The sequence below is a fragment of the Manis javanica genome, chromosome 15 (genome assembly GCF_040802235.1).
Source record: "Manis javanica isolate MJ-LG chromosome 15, MJ_LKY, whole genome shotgun sequence".
NCBI classification, from domain to species: domain Eukaryota; kingdom Metazoa; phylum Chordata; class Mammalia; order Pholidota; family Manidae; genus Manis; species Manis javanica.
The window spans coordinates 11,511,828-11,524,036 of NC_133170.1; the positions used below are offsets into that span (position 1 = coordinate 11,511,828).

The window sequence follows — 12,209 nt, forward strand, 5'->3', positions numbered from 1 at the left end:
AGAAAGCTGCAGGAAAGGGCCTTGGCAACAGTGAGGTGCTTTAACGATGGCCAGATGTAATGCTGTGGGATATTTGAATTGAGGAATTATTTCAGAAATGGGAAACATGGGAGATTTAATTTCAGTAACTGGCATTTAGATGATATCTAGGTATCCTGAGGAGGCCAAGTCATTAGCGACTCAAAACTCCTTGCATGGCGTTGTACTGGGACTGCATGGGAGCCTCACCCTCAAGTGTGGGATTCTGAGACTTTTGATGTTAAAATGTCATATACTGCAGCTTAATGTGATTGCCTAGGCATTTTCTCAGTCTGCAGAGCTTGTTTTTGACTAGACTGAGATCTAAACCACATTCTTAGACATTAAGAAGAGCCTATCACTTTCTGGGTTGTGTCTAGGAAAGGGGAGAGGAACATTGACTCTGCCTTCACATTTAGAGACTCAGCTAAACATTCTGTGCAGCTATGAAGTTTGGCTGGTAGCCATTGACTGCTGAACTCCCTATAAAACTTTGGTGGTTCTTATTAGCTGTTTTATTTTTCCATGATACTAGTTGCAGAATCATTCTGTTGCTCTTCAGCATAAGCCTATGATACTTACTGTGAAGAAGCTTTAATTATTTAGTTGTTTATTCTATCACTATCAGTTATTCCAATGTGAGCAATTACATGTTGCATTGTATTTACTGTGTCTCAAGAGATATGAACTCAGTTGCGTGTCTGTTTATTTTAATGTGAGAAGCCAGGCACATGTGATAATTTTTACCAAAACAGAACAGACACCCATGAGGAAGGAGGGAAGGCTGGGTTATTACTGTGGGACATGATGGCTCTCTCTCTCTCATACAATTTTTAATCAGAAAGTGACCTGAGTTGGGCTGAAGGATGAGAAGATGTTATACATGTTCTGTATGTTTCCTTCACTAATACAGGTTAATACAAAGTGGTCTTTGATTTGAATTCTTAAATTCTGTTACACTGATAACTGTTAACATTATGAACGCTGCTTATTTCAATGTAGTGTTGAAGAAAGAAAGATAAGAGAATCCAATATTATAAAGGTTAAATTAGAAAAAGTTAAATGTAAATGTTCTTAAGAACTGATGCTGGGATTACAATGCAGGGGGTAGTTTTTGGGTGAATTCTTAGATTTCTTTGAATCTCAGTGATGAACTGGAAATACTCATTTTTATGCAGGGAATTTCAAAAGCAACATTTATTTACCATGTGAACTGTATTAATAAATAGTTAGAAACACCAGTATATTCAGTAGTCTGATTTTTTTTATATCAACATGATTACTGTCTTATCTCAAGTGACCTTTAAAAAAATAGTTGTCTCCCTGAATTTTGCCCCTCTACCTGTCTTGGCAAGGAAAGGGTTTGAAGCAAAGAGTCTCAAATTTGTCTGACAGTAAAATACCCTGATCCATTTTTGTCTGCTTATGTCTCTAGCTCTGTCAGCTGTTAAACTTGTGCGAGCCGACTGCTGGCTCTTCATGCTGTGCCGATCCTTTTGTTTAACTGGCATTTCTCCTCGCTTCCCCACTTAAACTAGCTATCAGAATCCTATAGGTCAGCCGGAGAGTTGCCTTATCTCAAGCTCACCTGCAGCATGCTTTGAGGTAGGGCCTATGATTTCATGACAAATAGTCACCTCAGTGGGGAGCGGCCGAGCTCACCTCTATCTTCCAAGGGTTAACAGTAACCTATAATAATAATTTGGTGACACAAAATGCTTCTTTTTATGCATTACCTATTTCCAGAGACCTAATTTGGGTTTGTAGCAAAATGGATATCGCAAACAGTACAGCTTCCTGCTGAGAAGCAAAGCGGTCCTGGGAGACTTTCTGTTATTCTCTTGGTGGCATCTGGGAGGGGTGAGGAGCCCTGTGGGAGGAGTGAAGCAATTGTCAGTCTATTACAGTGTGGCTGGGACAGGCCGGGATGGAGAATGCTTTTCCCAGGCAGAATAACTTTATGGAATTGCTCTATCAGAAACTGAACTTTGTTCTGTTGCGTTTGATAGAAGGCAAATTTTAGAACAAGGAAAACAGCAGAAGTGTTTACAACACATACCTTATTTTTCTGTATGATTTTCATACTTCATGCTCTAGCAACAGTGACAGTGCTTCCCCAGGTGTAAATACAAATATAATAATACAGTGCCAGAAGAGTGTTCAACTTTAAGGGTCTGTTCAAAGTCTCAATTCCTCATGGCAGAACTCCTCTGGCTGCCAGAGTCAGTCCAGTCAGAAAAGCAGGCAAGGTTAGTCGGTTGTTGAGTGCCATCTTTAACCTCTTACCCTGTGTTCGAATCACCCAGTGCCTACCCAAAAAATGCCAGGCTCCACTCTTGCCCTAGTTTTTTTCACAAAAGAAAGCAAACACAAATTTATCACTATTTTCCTTACTTAACTTATACCCAAGAGTATTTGTACTTTAAATAGAAACTTATGAAGGGTTGTTTTTCATAAGTGTTTAGAGTTAGAATTTCTGGCTATGCTGGTAGTGAGAGTTGGGAAAAGATGGCAATGTTATTTCACGGAAGGGGTCTTCCAGCGAGTCCTCAATTCACACCGTATAGACTAAATTACCATTACATCTAAGCAGGGAGCTGTTTTTAGCCCAAATATAGGTTGGGAAATGACCTGTATTTTAGAATTCAGTGATGGAGGTTATTTATGCACTTCTGTGCATAAACAGTGCATGGGCTCTTTAGCAGCTTCCAGCTTTTGTCCTTGGCCTTGATGGTGCCTGGTTCTTGTTCCTGGTAAAGGAATAGGAAAACCTCAGGGCTCCAGGCAAATCGTCAAGACGCCATCCCAGACTTCAAGTCCTGCTCCCACTTCGCTGCTTTGCTCCTTGCGTGTTTTCAGAGAGCGCAGGGTTCTCCTTGGCCTGCTGCTTCCCCAAGTGGCCAGCCTCGCCTGTTCCCTGTACCCTGGGGATGTGTTCTCAGAGTGCCCGCTCCCCAGCCGCCCCCGGGAGCACCAGGAAGGAGGAGCTGGCCTCGCTTTCCCACTCCCACTCCAAGGAGAGGTTTGGGCGCCCGAGCTTCTGTCACGTGCTTAATTTGCGCATCTCAGGAACAGCTTGCTCAGCTCTGCATTTTTGGCTCAGTGAACACGTCGAACATGTTCGTATAGGTGTTCATCTTGGGGTACACCCACATAGGCATAATAGATAAGGTTTCCCTTTTCATGCACTCAGTTTTTAAGAGTATTTAATGGCTACTGGGAAAAAAAACATATATTTTTAAATGTGCTGCAAGCAACATGAGCATGGCATTCTTTTGGATTTTTTAAACGGATGTAAAAACTTAGAATTTTAAGGAGTTTCTGCCATAAAGACTGCTTTCAGACACATTATATCTATTTCTTTCCTTAATTGACTGTAATTCATTATTGTAAGCATTCCTCTTTCAAGGCAGGAAGACTTTCTACCACCGTGGTCTAAGAGTTTGGTCACTTTTCTTAGGGATTGCTCACTCAGATCTATAACAGCAGCTCCCAGAAGAAAACCAGAGAAAAGAAATAACATCAAACTTTCCACTGCAGCTTTTGTCCCATTTAAATTGCAACGATAATTTTGAAAAAATGTAAATGGGGTGATGATGTAAGATGGACTTTTAGTTCTCTTTTCAAAGTTTCTTCCGATTTTTGGTGCTTCTTTCAAAACCTTTTTCTAGAATGAGAGTGCATTCATGTTGTTTAATGTCCTTTGTTTTCGTGGTATTGTTTTTTGATAATGATGGGTAGGTAGAAATGTGCCAGGGCCATGCTTTGAGATCTAAGCCTCCTTTGGACCCCATAGGATGTCAATGGACTCATTAGGATTTAGCCAAGTTTTATGCATTATTCATAATATACATTCACAGCGTGTGCGCTAACGACTGTCTCTCGTGTCTGCTTAGTCAGAGCCATTTGCATGCTGTATTATGGAGTCATAATACAGAGTGCATTTAGCCACATTTTGTGTATTATCCTTAATACATATTGTCATCGTAGTCTGTTGTGGGGTATGTGGTGAATGTGTTTAAACAATAGCATGCTTGTGCTATTACATTTCTATAAAAATAAATGTATAGTAAAAGTCTCGATGGAAGTAATTATTGCATATGTGCAATAATAGTTTCTAAAAATGCCTTCATATTATTTCTAGTTTGCTTTTATTGTTTGATTATCTAGGTATTTGTTTTATGGAGTTTTATGCCTGCTGGACTGATGTCCTGAAATTTTTAATTTTGAAAACAATATACCTTCTTTATCCCTCTCATATCTTACCTCATTAGTTTTCCTAAATGGGTATTTAAAAACAGCATATTTAAAAGAGAGTTGATGATTAGGAAAATCATGTTTCCTAACTACCAGTTAAAGATCTGTAGGGTATTTGTTATAAAGAGCCTGTGTTCCATGTAGCAAAAAGAACTGTTATACATGTGAGAAATCAACATCAAATCATCTCCATGTCCAGGATAGAGAAGTTCTCTGAGGTCTGAAGTCAACAGTGACTCTAATTCATTTAAGGAATTGGCACTCTATCTTTTCAACTCAGACATCTTGCTTGCAGAATGGAAATGACCACTGTGTAATTGTGATAAGATGTCAGATTCATGATCTTTTTCTGAACAGAATATTAATTTGAAACAAAAAGAAAAAAATCTAGAAATTCACCTGTGTGTCACAGTTGTGAAGAAAACAGTTTACTTAAAACTTTAAGCAATGATTTGTTGAAAAGTAATGCTATGATGGAAATCTTAGGAACAGATAATAGTAAAAGGATTGATTGAAATTTTCAGGTTGAAAAGAAGAGGATTGAAAGAAGGTTTCAGGTGTTTTTTTCATCGTTTGAAGTCATTTGGTTTCTGGTTAGCTCCTAGTAAACTCATTTCGAATGTTCACTTGAAAACTCTGCAATTCATTTAGTATCCTTCAAATCTAGTCCTTTTTACATATGACTACTTCTTATTTCATTATGAAACAGATTAGGAACAGATATGGAGTTGAAAGCATATAAAATATGGTCGTCTTAGTTTGGAGGGACACTAGCCTTTTTTTTCACTGATAATGACACTTTGATCAGTAATCTGTTTATTTGCAATCACTCTTAGGAAGTTTATCTGTTTTGCTAGAAGTTATTGGTGAATTTGTTTCAGATAAGTGATCTCCCTGAAAATTTGAAGTATATGCATGGTAATGTTATAAACCACCTTCTTCTGTCTTCTCTTTTTAACAAGTTTTTACTATGAATTCACGTAAAATGTATTTTCAGTTGGTGTCTGTATTCTTTGGGAATCTAGAGGAAATGTAAACTTGATGGAACATCTGGCTGAGATCTTTTCTGCCTAGCTCACTGTATTATTCTCTATTTCACCACTGAAATTCACACAGTTGTTTGGGTCATGTCTGCATGTTGAGAAGGCAATAGATTAAAATCTGCTTCTAGGTATAGCTCCAAATGTGAGGGATCGAATTACAAGTAACCAGACCTCAAAATAGGACAGAGATATCGTACTCACCAAAAGCTATATATTTTGGTTGTTTGGATTAATACGAGTTTACCAGAGAAAGAGTTGTAAACTAAGTATTAGAGAGGTAGATAAAAGGTGTGAACTGCCTTCAACGAGCAATTTTCTGCAATACAGGGAGAGAAGAGATCTTAGTGGCTCCTATTTTAACAAGGTGTGTTCCTTCTACTTTCATTTGATATTTCCTCCCAGTAGGCTTACATACCAAAGTTGATCACTTTGTTCAAATTTTATTGTATAATTTAAATAGTTCCTCTGCGCAAAATAGTCACATTGATTTTGGCTGTTTCTCCTTCAAATTTTTAGAAAAACCATCGATCCTTAATGTCTGGATGAAATGGCATGCCTAAAAATGTTTCATTTATATTTTTATTTACAAGATACATTTATAAATCATATCACTAGAAACTAACTCAATTTTTTAAAAATACAAGTTTTTATATAACGGAGTGTTGAATCTAATTCAGCATAGCCCCTTTCAAAGATACTAAAATTGCTCAGAATATTTCAGGAACACCTCCCTTGGAGCTGCCCTAGAGCCTGAGGCATCTTCTTTTGATGACCTCAGTTGGGCAAATTTTCTAACTTTGAAGAAAGACTTTACGTTTCAAAATAGTTAAAAGATATACTTGAGCCAAGTCTGGTGAGTAAAACAGGCGGGTAGTTAAAAGGGGAGTGGCAGGGGAGGGCAGCACAAATTGAGGAATTTAAGTGCCAGCTCTCTTTTCTTAGGTCTGTGATAAATTGGAGGATTACAAAACAGGGGCCTAAAACTGTCTCAATCAATAGTAGCAACAGGGAGATAAGTATACAGTTGAAGTTCAGTTCTTTGAAGGATCACAATTCCGTGTTATAGAGACTTAAAACTATGGCTTAAAATAGCTTTAAAATGTTACATCAATTTACAGTTATACCTTAATATAATCACAATATATTTCCAGTCTTTTTGTGTTTGGCTATTATAACAGACATGCAAAAGTGTGTCCATTTTTAGATTGATTGCCTACTTTTCCCAAGGTATAAAAAAAATTCAGCCTTTCAAGACCAGTAATTCTGAGCTAATAAAGTTGTCCAAATGGAAAACTAAATTCTGTCTTTTTTGGTTTTTCAGATACTAATCCAACATTTCCAGAATTTAAGTATTTTAAGTATAGATTTAATTTGTTTCTGCTTCCCAGTGATCCAAAGTTGCTTCAGTTTTCATATTAATAAGCTTCATTTTAGGGAGTTTCCGCATTTATTTGTTGACTCTTCAAGACCAGGTTGATCATTTGTGGACTGGGGCAGTTGCTGGCAAATGGATCATTTCCATACAAGAACGGTAAGAGACATTCATAATTTTGTATACATAGAGGGTTTCCCTGCTAACTTCCATAGTAATACATTTTAAAAGCCCATCATTTTGGAGATTTATGTAATAATAAAGTGAATATTCACCTGATCATATAATTTTCATTTTGGGGTAGATCTGAGATATCACCATGTCCAAATCCCTCATTTTGATGCCCCCAAAGTTCCTTGGAAGGCCTCACTACCAGGAATAACATTAGAACAGTTGATGTAAGCTAGAGCAGGTTCAACAAAGAATGTTGGCTTAATAGAAAATAGTTAAGTACTATTTTCTGTTGTTGCAGATAATTTGAGAACTTGGGTTACTTAGGAAGTTGCCATTACTTGAGGAGGGTTAAGAAATGGAACAATTTTCCTAGAAAGGTGACTAAAGGGAAAAATTCAAATTAATGTGTATACTAAAAATAAGGTTTGGATTAGTCTGGATTAAGCCTCAGTTTTTCAAAATTTGAATTAAGTTGGATTTGGCCACTTAATTTCTCTGAAAGAATTTTTGCTACCTCCATAATAATGCAGTGAGTTTATCTGGATAACTTTAAAAAAATACAATGGAATCCTAGTAGTTTTAATGAGTTTAGCAGTTCTCTTTATCTTAATATGTATGTTTACATTTGATACATGTTTTTTGTTTAAGACCTCTTCTCTTTAGCCAGTTCTGCACAATTGCATATTGCTATTACAAACTGCAGTCCAGACAACAGACTCATTCAGCTAAATTTGGAAATTTATCCCCCCTCACTTTCTCCCAATATCCTTATGTCCTTCCTTACGTCCCTCCTAACGTCCTCCTTACGTTCTCCCTCTTCTGTGTTTTTGTGGTGTTTTAAATACCTAAATTAGCTCTTATGATGAGTGAAGAAGGGCAATAAAAAGTGGCTTTCTAGGAAAGTCCTAAGTAGTATTTTTATAAGACTTCTCCCAGTTCTTATTGGCTTAAATATATTGTACCCTCTAGTCCCATGATATATGTCACCTAGTTTTGTTCTGCTGCTTCAGGAATAGCCTGGCAGGATGAGGATCTAAAGCCATCATGTGTGTGTGGCTTTTCTATATTCAGGCCATTTAATCTCTCTGAATTTCCCTTTCCTCCCCTGTAAAATTGTGTTTAACTTAGGATTTTTGTGAGAATTAGATGAATCAGTGATAGGAATGTACTTTGTAAGCTGTAACATTCAAGTAAATGTTAGTTGCTCTTTCCTTAAAATGTAGATCAGCAAGTATTGCAGCTCAATTTGCTGTTCTTTTTTGTTGATGGGTTTATGATCTTTTTTGTGTGTTGTGTATCTTTTGATGAAGTTCAAAATTTATTGCTTTTCAGCTGGAAGGGCATCAGTCCTGCAAGTTATACCCCCTAGCGAACAATACAAGGTCTTTAGCTGGAATAAGGTTTCTGGTGGTACCACAGAGTATGGGCCGTACCTCGTATGACTTTTATACTAGAATTTTCCTAAGTTTCTACTTCTTATTTTCATTTACTCTTTCTTGAGTAATGGAAATATAAATTATAGTTCAGGCCTGGGGATGATGTGTGTATTTTCTTTTTGTTAATAGGTATGGGGCATATAAATTGAGTAGTTATATCTCATTATTTTGATAACATGCTACAGAGATCCCAGTAGCCATGTTTAATGTTTGTTTTAGGAAATTTGGCACTGCAGACAAATTTGTTTTAGACTGACTCCTTTGAAGAACCGTGAATGAAGTGGTGGCAGAAAAACCCAATGTGGTAAAGTAATGTGATATATAATCTGACTTCATGGGAGCCATTGGTGATCTTTTTTGTCTTGGAGGTTTTCTTTTTCTTTTTAAGTTCACTCCATATTTATTGCATATTTCTGTTTTCTCTGGAGCAACTGGTCTGTAGATGTGGGCTTGGACTGATAAGTTGAAATTTCCCGTGAAGTGCCAGGGACAGCTATTTCTGGGTGTGGCACCTCTCTCTGACCTTAGGCAAGTCACTTCATCTCCTTTCTCCTTCATTCTCTCTTTCCTAGCTTATCAAAGAAACAGTGATAACATATTTCACAAGACTGTTCAGAGGAGTACATGAGACAATATATATACAAAAGCCCCAGTACTCCAGACTTAAAAACAGCACACTGAAACCAGCCTGCAAAATGAGTCTTTGCCTACCAAAAGAGACAAACCCGAATGAATACCCAGGCTTTCTGGAGTGTTTATAAAATTTTCTTCAAGAGTTTAAATTGGCTGATGGAAATAGCATTTTAGAACTGTGACATTGTTCCATAATCCATAACCCTTCCTCCAAAGTCACTAAAGAAAACCTTTAGCCCAGGGCTGCTGGGTGAGAGCTTTAAGGTCACATAGGGGAGTAGGAGCATTGATTCTCGGCCCAGCCCAGGTCTCTTCAGTCCCTTGCTGGGCTGTATTCCCCTCCCTGAACACGACCAGTTCCATCATTTGGTCTCTTTTGGTGTTAACGGTGCTTTGCAGAGAGAATGCTAGAATCCCAGCATCACCTCCTCTCAGATATGAAGGACTCTGGAGAGGCATCTGCCCTTTGGTTTCTTTCTCCCCTTGTGGTTATTTACCAAGCTTGGAATCATGTTGAAACTTGTTGCAACCCCCAGGAAACTCTTTCAACTTTTAATGGTTATCACCCCATTCCTAATTAACAAGTAGCAAGCATGATTATGCTCCAGTAAGTTGGAAAGGCCCGTCAGGCTTTAATATTTAGATGAAGAAAAGATCTCCAGTCATGAACAAAAAAAAAAATCCCTGTTGATATTTTCCATAAAAGGGGACATACAGTTCAAAACCAGCAGAGCCAACTTCTGCCACTTTGTGTACATGAGACCCTGAGAAATGGCTGTGAAGAGAGCATGTTAGTCACGGCTTACGTTAACACACAGGGTCCCCTCACATTGTCGGCTTCCTTCTCATAAAAGTGCCGTACCAGGAGCCATAAGGAGGTTATTCTTTCCCTGCGTTTGACCCTGAAATTAAACAAAGTTGATAGAAATGATTAAACTTGCATTTATGGACGTTTGTGATGAGGACAGCTTTTTGTAAACAAAGGTTTTGCTAGCATTATCCATTTTAATCAAATAAGTAACATGCCCCAAAGGAAAAGTAACTTTTAAAAATCATGTAAACTTAATTCACCATTTCTAAAATAATTGACATTTACACTTATTACAGCTCCTGGTGACTCACTCTTTCAAGAAAAAGGAGAAGATTTTACTTAAGAGATCAGCTGTCTAAGCGAAGCTAGCTGGCTAAGTGCTTATGTCCTTAGTCCCCCAGCTGCGAATGTCAGAAAGTTCTTCCCTTGAGTCTCTTTAGATTGATTTAGCAACATTAGAAGAGACACAGATAATCTCCAATAGAGAAAATGAGAAGAAACATTGAGGTAGCATCCCCATTACCAATAGTGGTTTTTGGTAGACTTTGAAAACCAAATGGTTGTGTCAGTGTCGTGTATCCAGAAGTCAGGTAAGTCATGCCCCAAGCCAGTTTACATCTCGTTTTAGTCTCTTCTTGTAGATTGTCTCAGCAAGAACACTGATACAGCAAGTTTAACTTTGCTTTTCAAGTGATCATGTCACAAGTACCACTAGATGTACTAGTTCACCTTTTTCTCCTCAGATCCTTCATTTTTTTGGGTTCTCTCCATCTAGAATAACAGTGTAAAGTGAAGCCTACTGTAGGCACATGTCCCACATAGATAACACTTCTCTGGGAAGGTTGAAATCTCCCAAAATATGGCCCATGGGTTGGTGACTCAAGTACCTCCCATGGGCCATGCACTCTTCTTGGCACTGGGGATAAAGCAGTGGACAGAGCAGAGAGCCCTTGCCCTCAAGGAACTTAACATATAGTGAGTATGATAGAAAATAACAATGAATAAAGATATGTGTCATTTCCCATGAAGAAAAAGTAGCATAATAGGATAGAGAGTGGTTCTAGGATCTAATTTAGTTGGAGGGATCAGGGAAGAAGAAGGATCTAATTTAGTTGGAGGGGTCAGGGTCAGAGTTGAGATCTGAATGATGAGAAAGCAAGACTCTGTGATGATCCCAAGAACAGATTTCTCAGGAAAAGTAATAGCATTCATGGGGCCAGTGATGGGGGAGCACCCAGCTTGTTGGGGGTGGGTGGGGAGCATGCTTTTCTCATATTTGTTACACTTGTCACATCTCCTCTCTTGTGCACCTGGTCAACTCATGATCCTGCTTATTTCTTCTGCAAGATTAAAGCAACAAGAAGAGGACTTCTTGACATTTCTTACCTACCTACACATACTCTGCCTTCTCCGTGTTCCTGTGTGTAAACTCCCCGGCTCCTCCCCCGGTGCACAAGACCCTGGAGGTTTTCCCCACCAGCCTGCTCATACATTGCTCATGCTCCTCTCTCTCCTGCATTATCAACTTTTCTCTCTCTACTAGGTCTTTGTCCTCAATCTACAACTTGTTATTTCTTCCATTTTCAGAGGAAAAATATTATTTTGATACTACTGCTCTCCAACTACTCCACATTTGTTTCCATCTCTTGAACTTTAAACTCGTATATCCAACTGCCTATCCAACTCCATCTCCTCCGAATGTCTAATAGGCAACTTAATAAAATAGGCACAAAGTGAGCTCCCGATCTCTACCCACTGCTTCTCCTACAGTCTTTTCCTATCTCAGTTGTGGCAAGTCTTTTCATTCAGTTGCTCAGGCCAAGTCCTTGAAGTTATCCGTTTGCTTCTCTTTCTTTAGTATCCTCGACTGTCAGAAACCCTGCGGTCTCTACCTGCAGAATATATCCAAATGCTGACTGCTTCTTACCACTTCCTTAGCTACCAGTGCAGTTCGAGCTATCATCCTCTCCTGCCTAGATCATTTCTCCTCCTAACTGGAGTCCCTGCTTCCACCATTGCCCATCTCTAGCCAATTTTTAACACACTTCCAGAACGACCATGTGCAAATGTAGCCAGATTATGTTGCTCCTCTGTTGAAAGACTGTAACGGTTCCATTTCTCTCCTGGATCAATAGCTGTGTTATTAAGGTGGTCTACAAGGACTTAACAATTCTTGACTCCCCTGCTTCTCAGACCTCATAGCTTAGTATCTTCCCTTTTGTTTTGCCTGCTCCATCCACACTTGATGTTCATTCCTCAGATAGTCCTCATATCCTCTTCTCTAGGGCTTTGGCACTTTCTGTTCCTGCTGCACGGAGCACTCTCCCTCCAGCTATCTGCATGGCTTGCTGTCTCTTTCTTTAGGAATATTTGCCTGTTCTGTTCATTGCTGTATGTCCAGACCTTCTAAGTGCTCTGTAAATATATTAAAATGAGCAAATGACTGAATGTAAGAATATACTGAA

General features: G+C 38.6%; 1 protein-coding gene across 15 annotated transcripts in view; it reads left to right on the top strand.

Annotated features, from left to right (window-relative positions):
- Nucleotides 1-12,209, top strand: part of SOX5 (SRY-box transcription factor 5) — a 938,132-nt gene that overhangs the window by 25,469 nt on the left and 900,454 nt on the right. The gene's annotated exons all lie outside the window — the stretch shown is intronic.